The following is a 27,475-nucleotide window of genomic DNA, read 5'->3' as shown; positions in this document are numbered from 1 at the left end:
CCATCTCCCCTTTGACTGGCAGAAGTTCTCCTCACCCTGGGTCTTCCCTGCCCCATCATGCCTGGGTCGTTACCTCCTCCTGTCCTGTCAATTCTAAACCCACCAGCAAATCATTTCTATTTATTAGGCTTGTTCAAATGCAGATCTCTTCTTCATATGTTATTTATGCATCATTTCCCCCTTAATTTTCAATTTTCATATTCAAAGGAAGTTTTCTCTTTCTGATTATTTGCCCAAATTCAGCTCAATAGGATGTCAGCTCAACAGGAAGATCTGTTGTGGGACCCTCCTGAAGTTTGGTGGAGCTTTAGAGATGATGATAATGGTGATCATGATGGTCATGATGGTCATGATGATGATGGTGATGATAATGATGATAATGGTCATTATGGTCACGATAATGGTAATGATGGTGGTAATAATGTGATGATGATAATGATGGTCATGATAATGGTGATGATGGTCATGATGGTGATAATGGTGGCGATAGTGATGATGGTGATGATGGTGGTTATGATGATGATGGTGGTGATAATGACAATGATAGTGATGGTCATGATGATAATGGTGATGATGATAATGATGGTGATGATGATAATGGTCATGATGATGATGATGATAATGATGATCATGGTGATAGTGGTCATGATGATGGTGGTATGATGACAATGATAGTGATAGTCATGATGATGATGGTGATGATGATGATAATGATGGTCATGATAGTCATGATAATGGTGATGATGGTGGTGATAATTGTGGTGATGATAATGGTGATTATGGTCATGATGATGGTGATAATGGTGACAATAGTGATGATGGTGATAATGATGGTCATGGTGATGGTGGTTATGATGATGGTGGTATGATGACAATGATAGTGATAGTCATAATGGTGATGGTGATGTTAATGGTGATGATGATGAAGACTGTAGCCAACACTCTTCACCATGGATGGATTCTTTGACACAGTCCTAAGACCCTCACACACATTAACTCATCTGATGCTCTCAATAACCTTATGAAGCATCTGCCTTCTGCAGACAAGGAATGTGAGGCACAGGGAATTGGCGTGACCTCCAGAGTCACTCAGGCAGTGAGTAGCAGAGGTGCAGTCTGAACCCAGGCTTCTGGGACCACGGGTCCTGCTCTTAGCCTCCATCTTTGGAGAATGCACCAGATTGTGGGAGACAAGACACACACACGCACGCACACATGCACGCACGCGTGCACACGCACATGCGCACCTCAAAGCAATCAAATAACACTTCAGAAATTGCCCACTGTGGTTCAATCATTAATTTATTCATTGAACAAACATCTGAGTGCCTACTGTGTGCTAATAAGCCTGAAGATAGAAGTGTGGATGAAGCGGATGTGGTTTATGGAGCTTAAGGTGGGAGGGGGAAGCTGCCCTCCTCACTGCTGTCCCAGGTGCCCCACAACTGAAAAAGATGTGGAGAACGATGCTGTGGGATTCAGGGCACAGAGATGATGCAGGGCCTGGAGAAGGTGGCTCAGCTTCCCGGCATCAGGGTCTTCATCTGATTGCTGTAGAGAGACTGAGACCCAGAGGGGGCACAGGGGAGGATGAGGGGGAGAGGACAAGTGGAGAAGGGACCCTGTGGAGACCTGGCCTCCAGTCTCCTGGGTGACAGGAGGGAGAAACCCCTGAGGAGGGTGAGGAGTGCTGCAGCTTGAAGTGGGGCAGAGAAGGTGGGGTGTGGACACTACAATGAAGCAGCATTTCCCCCTCCAACTTGGCCCTTGTCTTTCTGCTCACTTCCTCATCCTTGGAGATCCCCACTGGGGGTGGGAGCACAGCGTCTTCTCTTCTGGACTTTTACACTGATTTCCAAGTCAGTTTAACCAAGAGACACTGACTCTGAGACTGCAAATTAGGCTTCTGTCTTCCTGTCATAGTCTTGTCTCGGCTCAAAGGATCAGAAGAGAGTCCTTGGCAGAGAGCAAGGCAAGTGGGGTGGGAGGGTGGCAGGGGGCTGCTGGTGGAGGAGGCCCACATCCCCCTCCTTCCCCAGCCGATCCACCCGCAGCCAAGCCACCAGCACCTTCCACAGCACTTTGTTTCTGGTGCACCAGCTGGCCCTACCTGGGGGGTTAAGTGTGGAAGACCCTGGCCTGGATGGGAGGGAGGAGGAGGAAGCAGGTAACCTGAAGACTGACAGCCTCCTGGTAGCCCACCCAGTTCTCAGCATCTTTCCTGAAGGAAAACTAAGCAGCAGAAAGCAGCCACTTTCTTTGGCATCTTCTGTTAAATTTCATTTTTAACTGCATGAGTTATCACATGAGTGATTCCCTATCGTTGGGAAGTCAAGTCGTGCCATTTGAGTAGCAACAGCCCCACATTCAATCGATTCTCCCCTGGAGTAACCGTGTTTACTGCCTCGTGTGTTTACTTCCCTGCACAGTTAAAAACATACCTAAGCGTGCACAGATTTGTCTTCCATTTCAGAGACATAAGTGATGTTACCAAGCTGCTATGAGAACTTGCTTTTCTAGCTTCAGGGATCCTTCTGAGGTGTGGGGCCTGAGAACAACTTACCCAGATGCCAGGATCATGGCTCTTCTGGAAGCATCACCTATTACTTGCAGCAAGCCAGAGTTGGGAAAGAGACGGGAACTGGGGTTTGCAAACTGAGAAAGCTCCAGATTTTTAAGTTGCTTTCCAAAGCAGTTTAACAGAGTTAACACTGAACCCCGGGCCCTGAGAGAGGACTGACTCCTTCCTGTAGCCATCAGTCTGAGGTTCTGTGGTCCAAGGTGTCAGCCTGTTTCCAGAAGCAGGGTCTGGGCAGGAAACCAGGGCAGGGAGGGCTCTGTTCTCTTCAACTCACACTGAGGACCAGCCCTGCTCTTGGGCAGTTCCAGGCTCTCAGCAGGATGAGACGTATAGAGTGAGGACCCTGAATTCTACGTGGAGGGACCAGTCCCAGATGCTGGTGGTCACCTGAGCAACGGCAATTCCCCCCCAGAAGTGAAACCGAGTCTCCGTTTAGACCTGAGACACAGGTCCTTGGCTTTCTTACCTGGGGGCTCTGCTCCTGGGGGCCCTGCTCTTCCCACCCACAGCCGGCCCCCACGCAGACCCCCACCCACTCTTTCTCTCTCCCAGTGCAGGGCACTTGTATCTTTTATTCAACTTTCCTCCTGGAACTCACTCGCCCACGGTGGTTCTCAGTAAGCTGGCCCCCCTCTCGGTTCTGCCTTTCCTGGAAAAGCCAACAAACCTTGCACCTCATAAATTTTAACAGCCTTCTCAACTGATGTATTTCATGTCTGAATTGTTTTATCTGCCTCACTTTGATTGCAGGCCCCGAGGGCTGAGACCTCATCCTGTTTCATCTTTTGTGCAGCTCCGAGCACACTCTTGGCATCCCGCTCGTACAAACACACAAGAAGATAAATATATGCAAACATCTCTAATTGTTTTATTTAGAGCCGTTTGACAGTAGATCAGAGATGTGTGTGTCCCTACACATCTGAGACTGGAACGCAACTTCACCACATGTCTTAATCTGTTCCTTGGGTATTAGTAATTTATAAAGCGTGATTTATTTGCTTAGAATTTCTCTTCATAACTTTAAATGTGTGCATACTATAAAGGAAAAATTTAATCTCCAATGTCTGATTAACTTTTGCCAAACAAGCTTCTTAGAATTATCTGTGCTACGTGGAGACTTAAAAATAAGACTCAAATCATTTGTCTTTAAAAACACAAGTCTTCCTCTGCCTCAGCATTAAGTGATGTTAAAACAAAAAGGCTCCATTTGGATTTAAGACAGATGCAAATTAATCAGGAGTGATTTCTTCTTCATCTGAGTTTTTCAATGTTTGCGGAAGGGAAATAATTAAGTTAGGTTTGTTTTAACCTTTCCATTTAACTTTGTTTCTAATGTATAAATTTTCAGGTTCTTTTTTTTTCTGCTGGAAAATTTCTGTTATATTCTGTGAATATAATATGCCTGTAGCTTATATAATTCAACAAGTGACATACAGAAACAGGTGAGTCCACAAGAGAACCCAAAGCTCACCTGAGTCTTCCTATCAAAATGCACTTGTAGAACACCTACTGTGTGCCAAGTAAAGTGCTAAATGATGAGAATTCAGGGGTGAAACAGAAAGACAAGATTCCAGCCTCAGGGACCCCCAGACTTTTGGGGAGAAGCAATTAAAAGCAGGTGAACCAACACCATAAACAGAAACTAATCAGCAGTGCCGAGGGGTCCCACGGTGCTGAGAGTGGTTCTCCCTGAGAAGGGGCAGCCGGGGGCAGCTGAGTTTCCTCCTGCAGGAAGGAGGGCTGGGAGGGAGCCTTGGGCAGGGCAAGAACAGGTGCAAGGACCCTGGGGTGGGAGAGAACCCAGTGGCCCCACAGACAGAGGCGCTGTGGAGGGTTTTATACCAAGAGCCCAAGTAACTGATGAAATGCAGGTTGTGTTCACTCAACTGCTGTGGTCAAACTCGTGTGAAGGGATGAGAGGGAAAGAGGTCAGCCCTGTGCAAGATTTACAGACAGGGAGCAGCGAGGGGGGATGTGATGGGGCTGGTGTCCAGACCTGACAGCAGAGACAGAACCAGCCAGAATGCTGCCCTGAGCCAGGAGCCCTGGAGGCAGGTTTAGGTTTGCTTTACATGTGATCCCAGGAGCCTCGGTGCCCACTGGGCAGGAAGGGACCTTCCTTGCAGCCTGCAGAGTCTCAGCACCCCATGGGCAGGGAGATGCGGGTGTCCACCACACCCCAGGAACAGGGTGGCTCTCCCCCACTGTCAGCAACCATAGACTCAGGCCCACATTGACTCTCTGGCAAAAAAACATTTTTCTTTATAGGAAATGAGTAGTCTCCTTGCACATTTTAAGAACAGAGTATTTGGAATCAGTAGACTTCTGGAATGCTTCATCTGGAGGGAGTTCGGGCAGGACACAGAGCCTTTCCTCTGCCAGGTTCTGACCATGGGGCAGCCTCCTGGCCTGAGGGGCTCTGTGGGCCCCAGGTCAGAGGCAGGGCAGCAGTCAACACACTGTCCACCATCCTAATGTCACTCTGGGTGCTGGGCTACAATCCAGATACTTGTGGCTGACCGCTGGGGGTCCCTGAGTCTCCAGGCTCCACTCTGAGGAATAAGGCCCAGCCTCGCTCCGTCTGTGATGCTCACCATCGGGTCTGCACGCCCCCGTGGGACAAGGCAGTGGTCCAACAGAGCATCTGCCAGGGTCTTGAGGACACGGCTCCCCAGGCCTCAAGGCCGCCTCCCGTCCGCCCCACCTGCCCTGCCCCACTGGCCCCTCGCTCCGCCTGCCTTCTCTCTGTGCTGCCCATCCATCTGCCATCCGCCTCCCCGCTCTGGTACATAGCTCTGCTAGTTCGTTCACGGTGCCTTTTTATCAGTCGTGTCCCCCAAGAGGCGTCCCCAGCACACAGGAGCCACTCACTGAAGACCTGGTCAAGGAGTGAGTGGCCCTGGTGGGTCCTCCGGGGTCCCGCTGGGGGTTCCCTGTGGACAGCCCTTGTGCCCTGCGCGCCCCCCTCACCAGCCTGCAGTCTGTGATGAGTGTTGAGACAGCCCCACTCCGGCTGCAAACTTCAAGGTTCTCAGCACACGAGGGCTGCAGAGGTGCTGCCTGGGGAGGTGCCCATGGGAAGCAGCGTTTCCTCTGCGCTCAGAAGGGAGAGGAGGCTTTCTTCTATGTCAAGAAACAGCCTGTGGGGAGGATTGGGATGGGCCGGGGTGGGGGGTACGTTCAGGATGTTGCCCATTCCCACAGGCCCTGTGGATGTCAGTGGGAAGCTGGCTGAGCCCCCGAGAAATGGGCACCTCCCTAGGGCAGGAGGTGGGGTGGGGACAGGGCATGGCAGGGGAGAGGGTTTCACGGGGACCTGAGCCTGAGCCAACCCTTGCCACCCAGGGAGCCGGTCACGCAGGATCGGCGATGACCTCGAGCTGCCAGGACCTGGGGCCAGGGCGAGAGAGTGGAGGGCGACAGTCACCTCCTCCTGTCGGCAGCACAGTGATGCCATCAGGGAATGTTCTAGCAGGACGGTTCTGGCAGCTACGAGACCAAATTCCCGAGACGAGCACATTAACCCCGATCTCCCCTCACTGCTTCTCACACGTCCAGACAGCACGGCAGCTCTGACAACGTGGGTGTAGCGGTTCTCTGGAAACGAGGGATCGCCCGTATTTCAAAGTAACGGTCCCAAGGAGGCATCAAGGGTCTGCCGGCAGGCCCTGGTGGAGTTGCCTCTCTCCTGGCAGCATTTCTAGTTGCTAGTTACAGGGTGCTCAGATTTTTATTCATTTTTTCATGACTTGGTTTTGGTAGGTCAGATGTTTCTAGGAATATATCCAGTTCTCCCAGGTTATGCAGTTTGTTAGCTCATCATTGTTCATGGTATTCTCTTATAATCCTGCTTATTTCTGCTGGCATTGGTGGTAATGCCCTCTCTCTCCTTTCTAATTTTAGTTATTTGAATCTTTTCTCAGTCTAACTAAGGATTTGTCACTGCAAAAAAAAAAAAAAAAAAAAAGCCTGAAAACATAAAATAAGGCAGCAGGAGAGGGAAGGAGAGACAAAGAGGGAAAAGACATACAGAAAACAGTAAAAATGGCGATAGTAAGTCCTCCCCTATTAGTAATCACTCTAAGTGTAAATGAATTAAACTCCCCAATTAGAAGACACACAGTGACCGAATGGATCAAAAAAGACAAAATAAAGAAATCCAACAATATGCTGTCTGCAAGAGATTCACTTTAGATGCTAGGACACCCAGAGGCTAATGATAATGTATGTTGATTGCCTTCTTATCCCCCTTTGTGTCTATTCTGTTGGTGTTTTCTTTGTGATTACTGTTAAAATTACATAAAACACATAAAGTTGTAACACTCTCACTTAAGCTGATAGGAACTTAGCTTCAACCACATATGGAAACTATTCTTTACATGCCTGCAGCCCATTTATCTTACTGTGACACATATTACCTCTTTTTATACTGCAAGTTCATTCACAAAGATTTATAGTTACTTTCTATGCTTTTTTAAAAAAAAAATCTACACTGTAATTAAAAGTGATTTGTTCTCCAACATTATGATGCTATAGGCATTTTATTTATCTTTATAGACACCTCCACCAGAAGGTTTGATATTTCATATTATTTTGCTGTTGAGCATCTTTTCATTTCAACTTGAAAGTCTCCATTTAGTGTTTCTTGCAGGGCAGATCCACTGATGAACTTACTCAGCTTTTGTCTATCTGAGAAAGTCTTAATTTACCTTTAAAAAAATTTATTTATTTGACTGTGCCGGGTCTTAGTTGTGGCATGCAGGATCTCTTACTTGCAGCTTGAGAACTCTTAGTTACAGCCCATGGGATACAGTTCCTTGACCAGGGATCAAACCTGGGCCCCCTGCATTGAGAGCACAGAGTCTTAGCCACTGGACCACCAAGGAAGTCCCTTATGTTTCATTTTTGAAGGCAGTTCTGCCAGACGCCGTTTTCTTGGTTAGCAGTTTTTCTTTAGCATTTGGAAGCTTCACCCCTCCCTGCTAGTCTGCAAGATTTCTACTGAGGCTCCACCGACAGTCTTACCAGAGCCCCTGTGTGAAATGTGGCTTTTCTCCTGCTGCTTTTAAGATTCTCTCTTTGTCTGTGATTTTTAACAGTTTGATTACAGCATGTCAGTATAGGTCTCTTTAGATGTAACATAGTTGGTGGTCTGTGTGTGTGTGTGTGTTCTCAGTCGTGCCCGACTCTTTTGTGACACCATGGACTGTAGCCCACCAAGCTCCTCTGTCCATGTATTTTCCAGGCAAGAATGATGGAGTGGGTTGCCATTTCCTCCTTCAGGTGATCTTCTTGATCTAGGGATCAGGCCTGTGTCTGCTGCATTGGCAGGCTGATTCTTACACCACTGAGCCACCTGTAAGCTTTTTGAATTAATGTATTTGTTTCTCTCCTCAGATTCGGGATATGTTCACTGACTGTTTCTTCAAATAGACTCTCTGCCACTTTCTCTTCTCCTTCTTAGGTTCCCATAATGTTTAAGTATTTCCACTTGATAGTGCCCTGTGAATCCCTGGGGCCCTCTTCATTTTTCCTCATTCTGTTTTCTTCTTGATCTTCTGACTTGATTATTTTGAATACCCTGTCTTTAAGTTCTCCAGTCTCTCTCCTGCCTGATCAGGTTCAAGGTTGAACTCCTCTAGGGAATTTCTCGATTCCATCATTGTGTTCTTCAGCTCCAGAGTATCTGCTGCTTTCTTCCTCATAGTTTCTCTTTGTTGGTACATTATTCTGTTCTTGCGTCATTTCCCCAATTTCATTTAGTTGTCTTTCTGATATCTTTTACTTCCTTGACCAAGCTTATGATGGTTATTTGGGATCCTTTATCTGGTAAATCATTTATTTCCATTTCTTTAAAGTTGATTTTTGGAGATATAATTTGTTCTTTTTTCCTTGGGGCATAGTTGCTTTACGATGTTGTATTAGTTCCTGCTGTAGAACAAAATGAAGCAGCTATATGTATACATACATCTCCACCCTCTCACCCACACCCATCCCACCCCCCAGGTCACCACGCAGCATCGAGCTGAGCTCCCTGCTGCTGCTAAGTCACTTCAGTCGTGTCCAAGTCTGTGTGACCCCATAGACGGCAGCCCGTCCGGCTCCTCTGTTCCTGGAATTCTCCAGGCAAGAATACTGGAGTGGGTGGCCATTTCCTCCTCCAATGCATGCATGCATGCTAAGTCACTTCAGTCGTGTCCAACTCTCTGTGACCCTATGGACAGCAGCCCACCATGCTCCTCTGTCAACGGGATTCTCTAGGCAAGAATACTGCAGTGGGTTGCCATTTCCTTCTCCGACAGCAGCTTCCTACTAGCTCTCTATTTTACACACACGTCAATCCCAATGTCCCCATTCGCCTCACCACCACCACCCCACCACCCCTGCCCTCCATTCCTTACATCTGCATCTCTAATCCTGCCCTGCAAATAGGTTCATCTATATTTCTGTGTTTCTTTGTTGGGACTTGCACATTTGGGAGAAAAAAAAAAATGACTGCCTTTCTCAGTCTCTATAATCTGGCTTATAGAGACAGACCTTCACCAATCTACCAGTTAAAGATTCTGGAGACCTCTCAAGACCTTTTCTAGTGATGATATTCTCTCTGCTGGTCCATGTAACCTCCTATCTGAGGACCACCTGTTTCTACTCAGGACTTCTCCCTAGTTTCTGCCTGTGGCACTTCAGCCTCTCTGGTGCTATACTGCCATGGAATTCCTTTTGTTCTCAGGGGCCCCCAACCTGGCTCCCTTCCCTATCAAGATTTAGGTTCATCCAAGGCAGAAGCTAGTCTCTCAGCCAGCCCCCTAAAAAGTCAGAGTATTGGCCCATGTTTCATGCCTCTCTTTCCCTCCCAAGGGATCAGCCAAGAGTTGGGAGTTTTTAATCAATCATATTCTTCTGTGCTGGCAGCAGGACTAGGGTGAGTAAATGTCACACATTTTCCTGTCCATTTTGATGTGGTTCTTCTTGGTTCATCTCAGATGCAGGACTCTCTTAACTGGTTTCTGGATTCTTCTCAAAGGCAATTGAGCTATGTATTGTTATTACATGATTGTTCTTGTGGAAGGAGGATTTGGGGCTCCCTACCCTGTCACCTGGCTGATAGCACTCTCAGTTTCGAAAACTCTGTGCTTGAGGGACAAAACTGTCTTCTGATCCACACTCATCCCTACCATCAACGCCAGGGGTCTGCACACTTGTCCCCTCGGGGGGCAGAGTGTAAATATTTTCAGCTTTGCTTCTTGTACTTAGCTACTCAACACGGTAGCCCGAAAAGCCCTCATAGACAATATGTAAAAGAAGGGACAAGGCTGCATCCCAACCAAACTATTTTCAAAATCAGTTGGTGGTGGGTAGGCTGTAGTTGGCTGACCCCTGATCCTTGTCCAACACAGTTGAGGGATCAAGCCAAAGCCCAGGCCAGGTCCCATCGCTGGTCAGCCCCCAGGACTCCAGAGTCCACTTTTCGCTCAAAGCAGAGTAAGGGCTTTGCAGCAACCACCCTTGTTGCCAGCCACCCTCTTCCTTTAAAAAAAAAATTCTTGGCCACATAGCATGTGAGATCTTAGTTCCCTGACCAGGGGTTGAACCTGCGCCCCGTACATTGGAAGCAGGGAGTCCTCATGACTGGACCACTAGGGAAGTCCCCACCCACCCTAGGGAAGTCCCCACCCACCCTGGGGAAGTCCCCACCCACCCTAGGGAAGTCCCCACCCACCCTCTTCCCGCTCTTGCCATCCTTCTGTCCCAGTCGCCAATGGAGCTGTTACTTGGGCACTTGCACTGTTGCTCCCTGTTCCCCTGCCCAGAATGCCCTTCCTCCTTATATCCACCTGCTTCACAGCTCCACAGCTCCTGTATGACTCTCCCAGACCTGCTTAGACTGCCATCTGGGAGATTTAAACACAGAAATGTATTGTCTCATAGTTCTGGAGGTTGATGTCCAAGATCAAGGCTTGGCCTCCCCAGGCCTCTCTTCTTGGCTGGCGGATGGCCATCTTCTCCCTACGTTCTCACCTCCATCAGCTCTCTTCTGTGTGTTTAGTCCAGCCACTCACCATGTCAGACTCTCTGTGACCCCATGGACTGCAGCACGCCAGGCCTCCCTGTCCATCACCAACTCCCGGAGCTTGCTCAAACTCATGTCCATCAAGTCAGTGATGCCATCCAACATCTCATCCTCTGCCATCCCCTTCTCCTCCCCTCAATCTTTCCCAGCATCAGGGTCTTTTCCAGTGAGTCAGTTCTTCACATCAGGTGGCCAAAGTATGGGGCTTCAGCTTCATTATCAGTCCTTCTGTGTGTATTCATAATCTTCTCCAAGGATACCAGTCATATTGGATTAGGGCCAACCCATACAACTTCCTTTCACCTTAATCACCTCTCTGAAGACCATGTTTGCAAATGCAGTCACATCCTGTGGTGCTTGGGGGATTCGGGCTTCAGTGCATGCATATGAAGGACATCGCTTACCCCACACACTCCGTCTGAGGCCTGCCCTGACCACCCTGTCTGGTCAGCAGCCTGTCTCCTTGCCTTAGAGCTTGAAATTTCCTCATCCTGCTCTCCCCACTTAGCACCACCCCTGCCTACATCCAGCAGGGTCTACCAGCACTTCTACAGTGTTTGTTCTCTGGGCTTCTTTATATTCTGAAAAATTATTCAAGACCCAAAACGTTTTTGTGCATACAGGTGAAATCTTCCCATATTTACCACAGTAAACATTGGAACTGAGATATTTGAAACTAGTTGTTGATGAATTCATTTAAAAATAAGAAAAATAAACCCATTACATTGCTAACATAACACATTTTATGAAAAATAACCATATTTTACAAAAACAAAACCAAATCAGTGACAAGAGCAGCGGTATTTTACATTTTTGCTAAAACTCTTCTAATGTCTGGAAAAAGACTGCTATATCTACTTCTGCATTCCCTATGTTATGTGTTGTTTGAGTTGAAAAATATATGGAAAAATTTAGCCTCACTCAGATTTGTGGTGTGTGTTTTAATCATCTTTTCAGATAATACTGGATACTCTTCTTTGATATTATACCAAAAGTTGATGTGTTAGTTTCTTAAAGGCTAGCTGCAATGTGGGAAGCTGAGACCATCTCATTGAACTTCTCATACTCCATTAAATTAAAATCCATGGACCTGTCTTATGTTTAGAATGAGTCTCTAACCGATGAGTAATTTTAAAACATCATGGATTAGCCTTTTGAAATTGTTGTTTTTCTGTGTTATGTGTAGCTTCAGTCATACAATATTTTAAAAATCACATTTATTAATACCGCCACAAGTCTCATCTGAAAAGTCTTTCATTGTTGGGACACTTTCAATCTCACAATAACAGGCACAAATTTTCTGAAATCTAATTTTCGCTTGAAAAAAGGCTCTAATTTTATCACTGGCAACAAATGTTGTCAGTTGTTTTCCTCAAAGTGACAGACTCACTTTGTTCATCTTCAGGCAAATGTCTGCCAAACACTGGGAGATGACAAACTATGGTTTGCCTGTCAGTTGTTCTTTTAAGAAGTAATAATTTTCCATGAAAAAAAAAGTGTAGCTAGTTCAGCTGGCAACTCAAACAGTCACACAAGTGCTTCACCTCAAGACCAACAGTTCCCTTTGGTATGTATCTGAACTTTCCCTTTCATCACACTGGATAATAAACAGAAATATATTAAGGTTTAATAAAATTAATTCTGCTTCTGCTTCAACAAGGACATTCTTTAATGGAATAATGTTTTTCCCACAGTGAAGGCTTGGTGATGAAAAACATGATGACTTTATGACCCTGGTTTTTGCCAAGGCACTCACCATTTTACCATTTTATTATGATAAAATTTATATACCAAAAAACTCACTCTTTCAAAATGTAAAATTCAGAATTTTTAGTATATTCACAGAGTTGTGCCACCATCACCATTAATATAATTTTAGAACCTTTTCATCACCCCAAAATAAACTCCATACGCATTAGCAGTTGCTCCCCATTCCCCTCCTAATCTCCCACTCACTGCACACACACACACAAACACCCCCTAGACAACCAACCACCAACATACATTCTATCTATGTACATTTACCTATTCTAAATGTTTTATGTAAATGGGATCATATAAGATGTGGTTTTTTGTGACTGGTTTCTTTCAATAGCACGCTGTTTTCAAGGTTCATGGGTTTTGAAGTTTTATCAGTGCTTCTTTCTTTTCTACTGATGAATAGGTTTTCATAATATGATATCATAAGCAGAATAATGGCCCCCCAAAGAGGTCTACTCCTGACTCGGGAAGCTGTGACTATATCACTGCATATGGCACAAGACACTTTGCAGGCTGAGTCAGTTAAGGACCTTGAGGGACTTCCCTGGCAATACAGTGGTTGAGAATCCACACTTCCATTTCAGGAGGTGAGGGTTCAGTCCCTGGTCGGGGAACTGGGACCCAAATGCCGCATGGCACAGACACAAAAAACAAAAAACAAACCAAAAAAGGACCTTGAGATAAGGAAATTACCCTGCATCATCCAGGTGGGTGCAGTGTTATCACAAGGGCTCTTATACAAGAAGGAGCCACAGGTCAGAGTCAGAGAAAGAGATGTGGCAGTGGAAGCAGAAGTTGGGGTGATGGGCCAGGAGCTGAGGAACAAAGGTGCCTCTAGACACTAGAAAAGGCAGGGAAACACGTTCTCTCCTTGACCTCTAGAAAGAACACAGCTCTGTGATATTTTTCAAATTCCAGCCTACAAAACTGTAATGAATTTGTGTGGTCTGGAGCCATTGAGTTAGTAGTCACTTGTTAGAGCAGCTGCAGGAAAGTAATGTGTGTGGATCTATCACATTCTGTTTATTCATTCTTCCCCGATAGACACTTGGATCACTGCCACCTTTGGGCTTTTAAGAATAAACTATTAGGACTATTTGTGTACACATTTTTGTGTGGACATATGTTTTCAATTCTTTGGCATATACACCTAGGAGTGAAATTGCTGGGTCCTATGTTGAACATTTTGAAGAACTGCCAAGTTATCATTTTGCAAAGCAACTACATCATTTTCAGTCCATCAGCAATGTATTAGGGTTCTAATGCATCCACATATTCACCAACACTTGTTGTCTTCTGGGTTTTGTTTAAATTATTATTACATCAATTCCTATTCATAGTAGATATGAAGTGGTAGCTTATTGTGGAAAGGCTGAGAGCCAAAGAATAGAAGCTTTCAAATTGTGATTCTGGAGAAGACTCTTGAGAGTCCCTTGGACTGCAAGGAGATCAATCGTAAAGGAAATCATTCTTGAATATTCTTTGGAAGGACTGATGCTGAAGCTGAAGCTCCAGTAGTTTGGCCACCTGATGTGAAGAGCTGACTCACTGGAAAAGACCCTGATGCTTGGAAAGACTGAGGGCAAGAGAAGGGGGTGACAGAGGACAAAATGGTTGGATGGCATCACCAACTCAGTGGGCATGAATTTGAGCAGACTCTGGGAGATAGTGGAGGACACAGGAGGCTGGCTTGCTGCAGTCCATGGGGTCACAAAGAGCTGGACATGACTTAACAACTGAACAACAACAAAGCTCATTGTGATTGTGATTTGCTTGGGTTTTGATGGGTCCACAATAATGATATTGCTCATCTTTTCATTCACTTATCTGCCATCTGGGTCTCTGGAGAAATATCTATTCAAGTCTTTTGCCCATTTTTAATTGGGTTATCCATCTTTTTGCTATTGAGCTGTAAGTGTTCTTTATGCATTCTGGGTACAAGTTCATTATTAGATATGTCATCTGCACATATTTCCTCCCCAGATGCTCAGGTCTCTGATCTATGAGTGGTGTATGGAGGAAGGGAGCCCCAGACCTCTCAGCCACCGGCCTGGAACAGCCATTCCACACCACAGAGCTTGGGGGAGGTTTGAGAAATGTTGGAGTCCTACTCCTCCCAGAGAGAACCCACTGCCCTAAATGGGGAACTGGAGGGAGGGAGCCCTGTCTTCTTGGCCACACCCACGTGGAGTAGGCTTTTCCTCTCGATGACCTGGAGGGGCAGGGTTAAGGTTAGGGAACAGGTGGTCTCAAAGACTCAGACTCATACTGTTTCTACTGTGATTTAGGACCTTTGCCTGGATGAGTGTTTCTCCACTTGGTCTATGCTCTTAGGACAATTTCCAAAGATGCTGAATGATTGTTTAGTAAATACTTTTACCAGTTAACATTTGTTTCTCCAGGGAAGGAGTCTGTGGGGTCCTCACACCTCCATTCCAGAACTCTCTAGGTTCAATATCTTATTATTATTATAAAAATCACTGGACTAGCAGAGCCCCAGAAAGGGTTTTGAGAAAGCTGTGAAATCACAGGAAACTGTGTGCCCTGTTGGAGTAGAAGCATTGCGGGGACTTGCATTGTTTGCTGATGTCTCCCAGACACACAGCAGACCTGCCTGCCTGCTCACTCAGTCGTGTCTGACTCTGTGCGATCCCATGGACTGTAGCCCACCAGGCTCCTCTGTCCGTAGGATTCTCCAGACAAGAATACTGGAGTGGGTTGCCATTTCCTCCTCTGGGGGATACTCCCTACCGAGGGATGGAACCTGCATCTGCTACATTAACAGGTGGGTTCTTTATCGCTGAGCCGCCAGGGAAGCCCCCATGGCAAACATTGTGTATTTACTGAAAGAAGGAGCCAAACGTCCGGGTGCACGTGGAGGTGCAGGCTCAGAGGCGGGAAGCACGGCTGGGGTGGGGGTGGGGTGAGGTCATCTGCAGCCCTGGGAGGAGCCAGACCCCATGGGCACCTGAGAGGGACTGAACACGGGGTCATCTGCATGAGATTTTTTTAATCTATCTCAGTAACTGCCCCACTGCTGCTCCGGCAGTAACGGGCCCGCTTCTGAGGAGGAGAAATCGACTCACCTCCTCCCGCAGCAGGAGTTTCCAGAACGGCCGGTTCCCTGGTGTGTAAACAGGCTCAGAGAACAGCCCACTGTAGCTCAATGAGACCCTGAGCCCCTCTCAGCCCTGAGCACCCGCTCCATTTAGGCTCTGGGCCCCAAGTACAGAACACACCCCGGACTGTGCTTCTGTTTGCTTCCTCCATCCTGGTGGCGCCAAGGAGCCTCATAGAATGCTCTCTAATTGATAAAATGCAGCAGGAAGAGTAGTGTGCTGCTTTAGAAAAGGACCTCAGCGCTGATGCCAGGGGTTAAACACAGCCTGTGTCAGCTGAGCCCTGGGCCCCAGGGCCAGCCACGCGGGCACAGTTCCTTTTCAAGACCAATAAATAGGAGAGAGTTAATAGCTAGTATCTGAGAACTTTGCATCCATTGTTTCACTAAATCTTCACTGTGGACCCATCCGTCCGTTCACCCAATATTTACTGAGTACCTGCTTTGTGTCTGCATTGACCACTCACTGGGGATGTAAACCATGACCTGCAATTTGGGGACTGTCATTAGGCCTGAGTTGCATAACAGGAAATAGGTAAAGAGAGGTCAGCAAGGTTTAAGTTGGCTCCCTGTGACCTCCCGGTCCTCTCCTTCACAATTAGGAAACCCAAATGCCATCGTCTTCCTAAAAGCATTAAGGGATTAATCAACCTCCCTGCCAGCATCCACTGTGTACTCCCCCCCACCCGGCCTACCTCTCAGGCTCTGCACATAGGAAGGACTGGGTGTCGGGCAACCTCTCAGACCCATCCCGAGTGTCCAGTCTCATCAGAACCACGGGAAGTTCTCCAGGCAGACTCCCTCACCAGAGTGTGCAGGCAGGCACCTTTCTGAGGCCCCATGAGCTGCCTGAGTGAACTCCAGAGGACATTCCCCACAGAGAAGCCCGAGAAGAGAGGAGGGGGCTTGTGAGGGGATCATGGAATTGATCATGGGAACCCCGTTGAATCATGGGAACCCCGTTCCTCCCTGCTGTCCCATAGAACAAACAAGAAGCATACAGGAGTTAACTGTTCTTTCTTTAAGGAAAATGTTTTCATTGATTCAAGAGCATTCTATGAGGCTCCTTAGCACCATGCAGGATGCAGGAAGCAGGAGCTCATTCAGATTCCAGAGCTGTCCCTTCTGTCTAAGCCTTGTGGTGCATCCTACACCGCAGACCTGTGCCTTGTGGATTAATTCTCTGGGCTGCTTTTCAGGAGCATGTTGGTGGGAAAGATTGAACTGTTGGGGACCAGGCTCTGCCTCTGACTCAAGGAGACGACCGTGGGCTGGGTTGATGGCAACGTTTTCCATAACGGCTTCCCATAAACCCTCCTGGTATAATGTCTGCCCATAAAAATTCAATCTCTTGGCTCAGGGCAAGGAGAGGCCACTCATTCCCCTCCAGAATGTGTGAGCCTACAGGGGGAGGGGGTGGTCCTCTGGGAATATGCAGGCTCTCTGTTACAGCGACAGCCTGGAACAAACACATCTCTCAGCGAGAGGGCAAGTTTGCCTGAATTGAGCTGAGAAATCTCTAGGGACCAAAGCAGCATTAAGCACTGGGGGTAAAGTAACTCTGATCTCAACCTCTAAAATCATCTCCCTCCCTGTCAGCGACTTCCACCACCATAAAACAAAGGAATTCAAGGTGTTTATATTGACAAGCAAAAGAGCCTTCTTACAGGCAATTGTGGTGGGTTATCTTTAGGATTTCCCAAGGCCAACGCACAATCTCAGCTTGCTGAAGGGGAAGGGTCCTGATCCAGTAGCTCTAGGGACACCGGCCACACCCAAAGGTTGACATCTCAATGCCACAGGAAATGGCAAGTCCCAGTGGCTTGAGGGGATGCAGCCAGGTGCTTCCCAAGGGAAGCCCAGGCTTTCCAGTCATCTCAGTGCCCCAAGTGTCCATAGGAAACACTAACTGGAGGAGCAGAGGCATCAAGTGTGCTGTTTGTAATAAAACCAGTGACTGCCATTTAGTTAAAGTTGTTTATCATTTAATTTGAAGTCATAATCCCTTCTTGGGTCATGAGCGCCAGCTCTGATCTGGGTCTGGGGACACAGTGGTGAGCTCGACAGATGACAGACTGATGTCCCAGGAACTCTCATGTTTAGAATAGTGATGATGCATGATGTTACTGAACGGGGGTGGTTAAGTCCCCAGTGGGGCCACCTGGGCTTTCCCGGCTTCCTCCGTGTTCTCCCACCCCCAGCTGCTATGTGTCTGTTTCTGAGGTATTTGTATCCTTGATCTTGTTGCCAGATGGGCAGAGCTGTGCTGTGACATGCCCCCCCCACCCCGGCTCTAACAGAGCAGCGTTTCCAAATGCATACAATGAAACTTGTTGGATCACAAAGGCAAGCAATTATATTGGAATATGGTTGTCAAAATATGAAAAACAAATCTGTGACATAGAAGTGTATATTTTTATTAACCTGCTAAGTAAGAGTATCCTGCGGTGGCTCTAACACATTCTGAAATTTCCCAGTGGTGCTGACCATCAGGCCCTCAGGCGACCCACAGCTGCAGCGCAAGATACAAACCTGGGACAGCATGCAGGGTGCGCTGCTTACAGGGGTGGGATGGGGCTAGCTTGTGCTCTACATTCATGGATTCCCTGAGCTCCAGGCACATGCACGTAGGGCCAGAACCCCTGGCCTGGAAGGCCCTTCCATCTGCTCTGCCCACACCTCCATCCACCCCTCTCCTTCTGCTGTCCTTGTGTGTGCATGCTCAGTCACTTCAGTTGTGTCCGTCTCTTTGCAACACCATGGACTGTAGCCCACCAGGCTCCTCTGTCCATGCGATTCTCCAGGCAAGAATACTGGAGTGGGTTGCCATTTCTTTCTCCAGGGGATCTTCCCAACCCAGGAATGGAACCCATGTCTCCTACATTGGTAGGCAGGTTCTTTATCACTGAGCCACTGGGGAAGCCTTCTGCTGTCCTTACTCCTGGCATTTTCTTGAGCACTGGCAGCTTCTGGCCTCACTGTGTGGATCTTCTGTGGCCCCAGGCCCTGCCTCCCACTAATGGCTGGATTTGTTCTCCCCTGTGTGTGGCTGTCTGGTCCTGGGGAAATGTCCAGGAAAGTGGAGCCAACAGTGGACATGAATGGGGTGAGTGTGGGGGCAAGAAGGGCTCTCATGGGACAGAGATGAGGGCTGCAGAGTGAGTCTTAAGTGGACAAACTGACCTGAGGCTCAGCCCCAACCTGGCAGGGCAGGCTTGCAACAACAGCTGGTGATGGGATCGGGTGGGGGGGGGGGTGGCATGGATGCTGTGACCCTGATTTGGGGACATGCTGGAAGGGACGTCCAACCACGTTTACCCTCCAAGAGGGCAGGCTCCTGAGAAGCAAGCCCCGAGATAACGGCAGAGGCAGCGATGGATAAGCACCTGGAAACTGTTCTGTGTGCCTCCTTGATCACCGGCCGTGGCCACACCTCCTTCTCTGCATCAGCTGGACCTCCCATCCTTCTTCCTCCTCCTGACACTCTCTCCTATTTCTGCTGAAGCAGAGCCCCACATCCATGTGCCTCGCATGACTCTGTGCAGGAGTCCCAGCCACAGGACAGAGCATCAGCCTTTCCACTGTCAGAGAACCACTGTCAGAACTGAGCTGAAGTGACAGGCATTCACTCGGGTTTAACGATGGAAGGTGTGAGGCTTTATTGTAATTTAGCCGTGCTCTCTGGTCAAGCGGATGGCCTGCCTATCAAGAGATGTTTCTCAAGACCAGCTGGCTCCCAGAATTCCGCTATGAATATGGGGAAGGGGTGAGAGTCGGGGGACATGTAAGAGCGTAGCTGAGGTGCAGGATATGCGGTATTGGAGGGGTGGGGCCGTGGCCAGGTGAGGGGGGCAAGAGTTGCATGAAACCACAAAGGTTACATTGCATCATTTAATTTTTGGCCAAAACGACATGAAAGAGGACGGCAATGGGGCCGACCATCAGTTCCTGGATTCATGGCTTTCTGAATGCCAGCACGTGGTGCTCCCTGGGGCGGGGAGGATGGGACCTGCTCTGCAGCTGTGCTGTCTTCAGGCAGCGCACACACACGCAGGGTGATTGAGGACACAGACTTCAGTGCCAGGCAGAGTTCCCCACTTCTCTGCCGCATGGCCTAGGGCTGTGCCTCAGTTTTCCCATCTCTGTGGTGGGAGCCCTGATGGTGCCCATGTCACCAGGCTGCTCTGAGAATCTAACACAGAGTAAGCACTCAGCAAGAGACGTCTGTGTTAGTTACTTTAACATAAGCTTGAGGGCGATTTCTACCCTATTCGCCTACTGGTAAACTCCTACTCATCCCTCAACACCCTGCTCCTTTGTCCTTCCTTGAGGCAGCTCCCCTGACTTCCATTCCTCTCCTGCGCCAAGCTCCTGCACACTCCTGACCTGTCACCTGACATCTATCTTGCCCTCCTGACACCCAGGGCACAGTAGGTATCGCTGTGCAGACTCTGGATGACCTTCAGTGGCTGGTTCAGATGCCACGGCCTCCCTGTGCCTGCCTAGGCACCACCTCACCACCTCTGCCCACATCCAGCTACACCCTCTGGGATGGGGGTGGAAGCAGAGGTTGGACCTCTTTGGAGCCTCTCTCTGGCAAGGGATCCTGTCTCCCAGGCCCTTCCTGGCCCCTCAGGGCAAAATTCCTAGTGTGCAACATGCTGGGGACATTAGTGAGACTTCCGGGAAGAGGTGGCCTTTGAGCTGCATCAGGAAACCTTCAGAGGAATTCCCCAGATAGAGAAGTAAAAATTCCAATTCCTGTAATCTTTTTTGAGGGTTACTAAAACAGATAAGACAAGCAAAGCCTTTGGTACAATAGCACACTTCAGGGATGTTGGTATATGCATGTGGCTGTGCAACATACACATCCATCCACATACGAGCACACACGCACACGGCGACTTCTCCACATCCTAGCAGAGACCGCAGTGTTCACACTGATGTCACTGCTCTCTTCCCAATTAACTTTTGTGTCAGGAGCCAGGAACACAGTGTCTTTAAGCCCCGGAGGGAGACTCCTGAGACGATGACTGCCTGACAGTGAGGCCAAGAACTTACGCGGAGGAGGCGGTGCAAACATAATTGCGGCGTCGCCCTGAGGCCCTGCTTGGCCCTACACGGCCCTCTGCCACTAATGAGCTTTCCTGGACAGTGAGGCTGGTCCCCGGTGAGACCCAGTCCTGGGAGGCAGCTCCAATAACTGCAGGCGAGCACAGGACCCAGAATGGGAGCCATCTGGCAGCGTAAGAAACGCTCCTCTGGCCTCAACCTGGACGTGCTCCTGAGCAGGAGGCCAATCTGAAGCCTGGAGGACTGCTCCTGGCACATCCAGGAGTCCAGGCATCCTGTGGTGAGGGACATGGTTGGGGGTGGGGGGAGCCCTCCTTCTGTTTGGCATTTGTTCTTCCTGACACTCCCCCCTGACACACACACACACACACACACACACACACACATACACACACACATGAGAGCATGTGTGCACACATGCTCTGCCCTCTCCACACACACACATGTGGATTTTTCGTCTTCATTTTTTGGACAAGGCATTTGACAAATGACTGCTCCCAACCCAGCGGTTCACAGTAATGGCCTAATTACGGAGCTCCCAGTGGACATTGCTGTGGCATCACTTCAGGAGAAAGGGAACTAAGCTGGGATGCCCGTGTAATTGGGGGAGATGGCGGGAGAAACTGGGCTGAAAACATAGGTCTCATGGCCCACGTGGTCTGGGCTGGACTCAGGCTTCCTGCGTCCCTAGCACAATTCCAGGGTGTCTGCTATGAACACATGAAAGGTGGGGGCGTTGCCCATGCCTGTGTTGACTTCTGCATGAAATGGGGAAGACCAGCCCATGAGGTCAGGGGATGGGCCTGGAAGTGATGCTTCCTAGAAAGGAAAGGAATGAACCTCAGATCAGACTCAAGTTAAGTGGCTCTGATGGCCTTATTTGGAGAGGCTGGTGGGGAAGGGCACGAGGCTCATATGCCACCACCTCCAGCTTGGCCTCAAGGTCCCTGCTGTGATACCTTGTCGAAGGCAGGAGGGGCTGGGGTGTCCAGAAGAGACTTTTCTCACTGGCCTTCAGGAAGCTGGTCCAGAGGCCTGACAGGCAGCTTGAGGCAGGACAGAGAAGGGACAGAGCATGGGGCTGGCCGTGGCCAGTGGCGGTAATTTGTCCATTTCTTGGTCTGTTAACCTTTACAATCTTGTTTTAACACCATCGCTGTTTTAATCTGCCTTTGCCACTCAGCCCCGAAACACAGAGGCTCAGCTGAATACAGAGACATGACGGAACGCAAGCAACTCCTCGGCTGAGGGCCGTGGGTCTTCAGTGGACACATCCATGGAGGTGGAATTGCCCCAGGCCCAGGAGGCACTGGCCAAGATGTTTTCCTTTTTAACATTTGTCTGCTTTTTTCCTTTTGTAAAAGTGCTCAGTAATATCACAATCTTCTGGAATGCAAAAAGACTTTCTAAAAATCGGAAAAGCTTTTTGATTCCATTTAAGAAGAAATAAAGTCCTATTTCAAAAACACATTTGGTGACCCACACTCATTATTTATGATTTTCTCATGAATTATTTTCCTCGCCATCTCTTTAAAATGGACATAAAACCTAACTAACATGGTCATGCGGAAATGGGGGAGATGACATACAGTATGGTTGGCAGCCATGAAATCTGCATTGATGTATAAGATTCAGTAAAATGTGTGTGACTTTTTGGGCTTCGCATGTGGCTTAGCTGGTAAAGAATCTGCCTGCAATGTAGAAGACCTGAGTTCGATCGCTGGGTTGGGAAGATCCCATGGAGAAGGGAAAGGCTACCCACTCCAGTGTCCTGGCCTGGAAAATTCCATGGACTGCATAGTCTATGGGGTCTCAAAGAGTCAGACACAACTGAGCAACTTTCACATGGGTACACATGGTAGGTGACTCTAGTGATAAAGAACCCACTTTCCAATGCAGGAGATTTAGAGACACGAGTTTGATCCCTGGGTCGAGAAGATCTGCTGGAGCTCAATCTCTAGGTTGGGAAGATTCCCTGGAGGAGGGCATGGCAACCCACTCCAGGATTCTTGCCTGGAGAATCCCATCGACAGAGGATCCCAGCAGGCTACAGTCCCTAGGGTCTCAAAGAGTCAGATATGACTGAGGCGACTTAGCCCGCTCACTCATGTGACTTTTTGAAGGAGTTTTTCTGCAAGGGGACTAGTGAAAGCCTCTGTGGAAGCCAGAGTTAGGGAGGAACTGGCAGCCTGGATCCTCTCTGGGAGAGAGTCCTCCTTACCTGGGCTAGGGCCCTTGAGAGCCTTCTAAATCCTGGCTGAGTTTTCATCTGGGCCACTTGAGGTGCCTCAAGGAGGCTTTCATTAGTAATAAGAAAGGGTTTTCATTGGCGGGTGCCTGGTGCTATGCATTTGTCTCATGGCCAGTTTGGAGCACTGGCCCTGGTCCAAGTCTGACCTGCTGGGTCGGCCTCCCTCCCAACAGGAGCATTCAGTCTACACCTGCTCCATCCAGCTTCCCTCCTGCTTTTCCACGTTCCAGGAACTCTCCCCTTGTTAGGTTTCAAGTAGCACCAGTGTAAAAATGAGTGTTTTCCCTCCAAGTCTGTCCCTCTCCACCCGAGTGGCTGCTGTGTACTGGGCTGGAAGAGAGGAACCCAGCCTTCTTTGTGCAGCCCTCTACAACAGACACCCAGTCCAGCACACACAATTTGGGAAAGAGCAAATTTATTTTTAAGCCACACCAATTGGCAGGGTAATGTCTTGATCATGTCTAGAAAGTGCTAACAGTAAATTTACCCAAGGGCTCCAGTCAAATGGGAAGTTGCAGCTGTCATTTTGAGAACGAAGAATACCAATTGGTCCACTAAGAGCCCTCCCTGCTAACAGGCTGGCCCACTGTTTGTCCAAATGGAACAGCCCCAAATGCCAGCGGGTGGTTGCCAGGGCCGACCACCGGACCCAGGAGTTGTCAGCACCCTGGACAGAGCTCTGCAGCCTGCAGCCAGGGGTCTCAGTCTCCGGGACTCCTGGCTAGACTGTCACTGTCCCCTCAGCCTATGGAACTGTGGCCTGACTCTGGAGCATGGTTGTTTCTCACATAGTTTTGCTCTGTGATGTAAGAATGTTTGACACGACCCATTGCCACTTTCCTCACCTCCTCTTATTTTATTCAGCTTCCCTGCAGACTCAGTGGTGAAGAATTTGCCTGTAATGCAGAAGACCTGGGTCCAATTCCTGGGTCAGAAAGATCCCCTGGAGAAGGAAATGACACCCCACTCCAGTATTCTTGCCTGGAGAATCCCATGGACAGAGGAGCCTGGTGGGCTACAGTCCATAGGGTCACAAAGAGTCAGACACGACTGAGCGACTAACACTCATTTTATTCAAGTGGTGAATCCTGCAGACCTGCATGCAGGACACTCACTCTTGAGTCACTGGACGAACCACCTGCACCGCATCAACCTCACTCTGTGATTGGCCCTCGTAGCCAGCAGGACACCTGCATCACTGCTGAGGGTCCTGGAGGCATTTCCCCAGGAAGCCGTCATGCGTTCACCCAGACTGGGGACAAGCAGGACCTCAGGTCGGAGAGTAGATGTTCATGTTCCGTGCAGGGCCAGGCCTGGCTGCCAGGCTTGGAGGCTGCCGCTGCAGCATTAGCTCTGCAGCAGCTGCCCCGAGACCTGTCCAGCAGTGCCAGCTCGGCAGCCCCATGCCCAAGCCCAACACTGGACATCGAGAGCCATGCCCAGTTCCTCCAGCTTTTGCTAAATCCCACACTGCTTTCCCCTCTTAGGCTTCAGAGTTCCATGGACTCCTCAAATGCCAAGTGTCCAGGGCATGCAGTTATGGCTTTTGAAATTAGTCCAGTCAAGCCTTTATAGGGAGAACGTCTCTTTCTGTCTTATTACTTTGACACCAAACACATATGAGTGTTCTAGAGATTCTCGTTGCCTTCACTAGTACCTACTGACATGACTACTGCAAAGACTTGGTTTTGCCTGCTTTGGAATCACCTCTAGGGTTTTCTTCACTGAGGAACCTTTGGTGCTTGTATGGGGCTTTGTACAGGCTCCTGACCTGGGAGATAGAAGGCTGCCTCCATCTGGCACCTTGCTCTCTGTTTGGTTTATTTCTTATGTACTTTTTGGCAGTACCTTCCAAGTTGAAGCAGATGTGAAAAGAAGAGTTTGGTGATGGCCCTCCTCTGAGAAGATCTATTTTAATGCAGCGGTAGAGGTGGGGCAGGAACTGAAGGGGGAGAGACAGAGAGGGAGACCTCGAGTTCTTGTACCTGATACACAGAAGGCTTGTCCTGTAGAAACCAGACGTGGAACAAGCACGGTACCTCTTGTGTTCTTGAATTCAGTGGGCCCTGGGGGGCTGTTTCTGCTTCGCTGAGCATTTCTGTGATTCACATATTCTCACACACTTAGTTCCCATTTGACTTACACCCCATCTGTGAACTCTCTACTTGCATCCTTTGTGATTTTAAGAATTTAGTTGGTCCCGCCTTTTCCTTGTGGTTTTGCAAAGGTTTCTTAGGTAGCATTCACATTATTGATTTTACAAGATGGAATGTCTCCAACTGGGTACACATAGGGTGACTTTGTCAATTGTGGACATTACTGAAGGGAAGTCCTTCATTCTGTTGCCAATGTTTAGACTCTCGGGTCTTATTTAAAGACTCTCTCCTCATTCCCAAGTCACAAACAGCCCCCTCCATCTTTGATCATTGATGCTACGGTTTTGTGTGTTGCACAGAGCTCTGTGACCCTTGAGGACTTGGCTTTTGCATTTGGTGTGAGGAAGGGGTCACACACAGACTTCTGTCTCCAGGCTCTCCTTTCTCTTGTCTGGTGCTTGACCGTTTCTTCTTCCACCTCATTTTTTCTACAGAGAGCTCAGCATTCAGAAGCCTCTATTGCTCCCTCTGTGTTGTATGTGAAGCAGAAAATGATGTGGGAGCAGCCCTCCACACCTCTCAGAGGCAAGCAAAGGTGTGATCAGAGGTCCTGCTTGCCCAGGGATATGGGTTTTTGATCTCATGCTTCTCATGCACCTGCTTAGAGAAGGTTCATCTGTTCTCCCATCCAAGTGCTCCATCTTGAAAAATACAGGGTTTTCCTTCTCTCTCCTCACCCCTCACTTTCTGTCTCCATTTCACTGTCCCAGCCTCATTACCACAGCCCCCAGTCTTCACCCCAGTGCTTCAAAAAGCTAACACACCTTCAGAGGGGTTTAGAAATCAGAGCCAGCTTAGAGAGACATAACTGCCCTCCAGGCAGAGTGAACCCAAGGCTGCAACTCAAGTATCCAGAATGGCTCCTCTTGAAGTGCAGGGACCCCCACCTGCATCACAGACCCGACCAGACAGCCAATGATCAGCAGCAGAATAAGTGCAAGGTGGCAGTGTCCCCACTCCTTGAATCATCCTGGAAACACACCAGCATCAGGGTGAACATGCATCTCCTTTCATCATCTCCACACTGGTGTTAGTAAGAGTCACTTGTAAACTCTTATACTTGCAAAACTTGTACACCTCTGAGCAGAATCCGGGATGCGACACTAGAAAAACCAGATAAAAGGCTTCAAAAGAAAAGTGACTCTAGTGACCTGGTTGCCTAAACCACTAGGGAAATAATTAATTCCAGAAGATAAAAAGGAGAGGAGCAGCCCAGCTGGGAGGTCCAGGCAAGCATGGCTCCACCCCTCCTGTCAGCATCTTGGGCTTCCTCGTGGACAGGTGTGTGTGGCCAGCCTGCTCCCAGGGCCCAGGATACACAGTCTATGGGCTCTTTGCAGCTTGTTTCCAATACCCTTGAAAGTTCGGATCAGGGACAGGGCAGTGGGAGAGGGGCGCCTGTTTGTTTCCCCGTGGCAGCTGCTGGTGCTTGATTTTCCAGATGTGCTGCAGCTTAAATGTGTGGATGTTTCGGGGTCCCTGTGAGCACTGAGCCCGTGAGTCTCTGATACAGCTGTCTCATCCCATAGAGGCAGGATCTGCCAGGAGGTGGGAACGAGAGGAGGTGAGCAGTAGAATAAGAAATACATTTGAGGACTTCCCAGGTGGCTCAGAGACTAAGACTCCACATTCCCAATGCAGGGGGCCTGGGTTCAATCCCTGGTCAGGGAACTAGATCCCACATGCTGCAATTAAAGAATTCACTGGGACCCAGCACAGCCAAATAAATAAGTAAATAAAAATAATTTTTTTTTTAAGAAATATGTTTGGTCTTTGTCCCCGATTCCTGGCACAGGGCCCCTGGAAGTCTTGAAACCTCCTGAGTGGTGGGAGTAACTTTAGATCCTCATAAGGACCGTTCTCCATCCCCCCGAGTTTACACTAGTGAGGAGATTTAGTGCCAGTCCCTGGAGAGCCTCAAAGGGGCTGCTCACCAGAGAGAACAAGTGCTCAGAGGGTTTGGACTTTCAGCCCCACCCGACCACCAATCTCCAAGAGGGGAGAGGGTGGGGCTGGAGGTTGAACTCTATTAAAAACTCTGGAACCCTGAGATCCCTGAGAGCTTCCCAGCCGTGCGGGAAGGACGGGGAGCCCAGAAACAGCATGGAAGTTCTGCCTCCACCCATACCCTTGGCCTGTGCATTTCTTCCATGTGACTGAGCCTGAGATGTGTCCTTTATAATAAGCCAGCAAATGTATTAATAGGTAACGTTCCAGCAAATTATTGAACCTGATAAGGGGGTCATGGGAACCCCCAGTTGATCAGAAGCAAAAATTGACAACCTAGGACTTACAACTGTGTCTAAAGTAGGGAAAGTCTCGTGGGACTGAGCTCTGAACCTGTGCGGTCCGAGTTCTCCGTCGGTAACTAGTGTCCAATGGAACTGAATGGTTGTATATCAGTTCTGTTGCCTGAGAACTGGTTGGTGCCAAAGAAAACACCCCAGAGGGTGTGAGCAAAAGG

At 48.7% G+C, this 27,475-nt stretch overlaps 1 protein-coding gene and 1 non-coding gene across 4 annotated transcripts in view; one reads left to right on the top strand and one right to left on the bottom strand.

Moving 5' to 3' along the window:
• The window catches only part of CDH4 (cadherin 4), a 475,802-nt gene that overhangs the window by 244,922 nt on the left and 203,405 nt on the right, over window positions 1-27,475 (top strand). The gene's annotated exons all lie outside the window — the stretch shown is intronic.
• TRNAE-CUC (transfer RNA glutamic acid (anticodon CUC)) lies at window positions 7,395-7,467 on the bottom strand. The gene has a single exon. It is a non-coding gene; the product is annotated as a tRNA-Glu (tRNA).

Source organism: Odocoileus virginianus, chromosome 9, assembly GCF_023699985.2.
Source record: "Odocoileus virginianus isolate 20LAN1187 ecotype Illinois chromosome 9, Ovbor_1.2, whole genome shotgun sequence".
In the NCBI taxonomy this organism is placed as follows: domain Eukaryota; kingdom Metazoa; phylum Chordata; class Mammalia; order Artiodactyla; family Cervidae; genus Odocoileus; species Odocoileus virginianus.
Note: the sequence above shows the minus strand (reverse complement) of the source record. Positions and strands in the feature narration are given on the sequence as shown.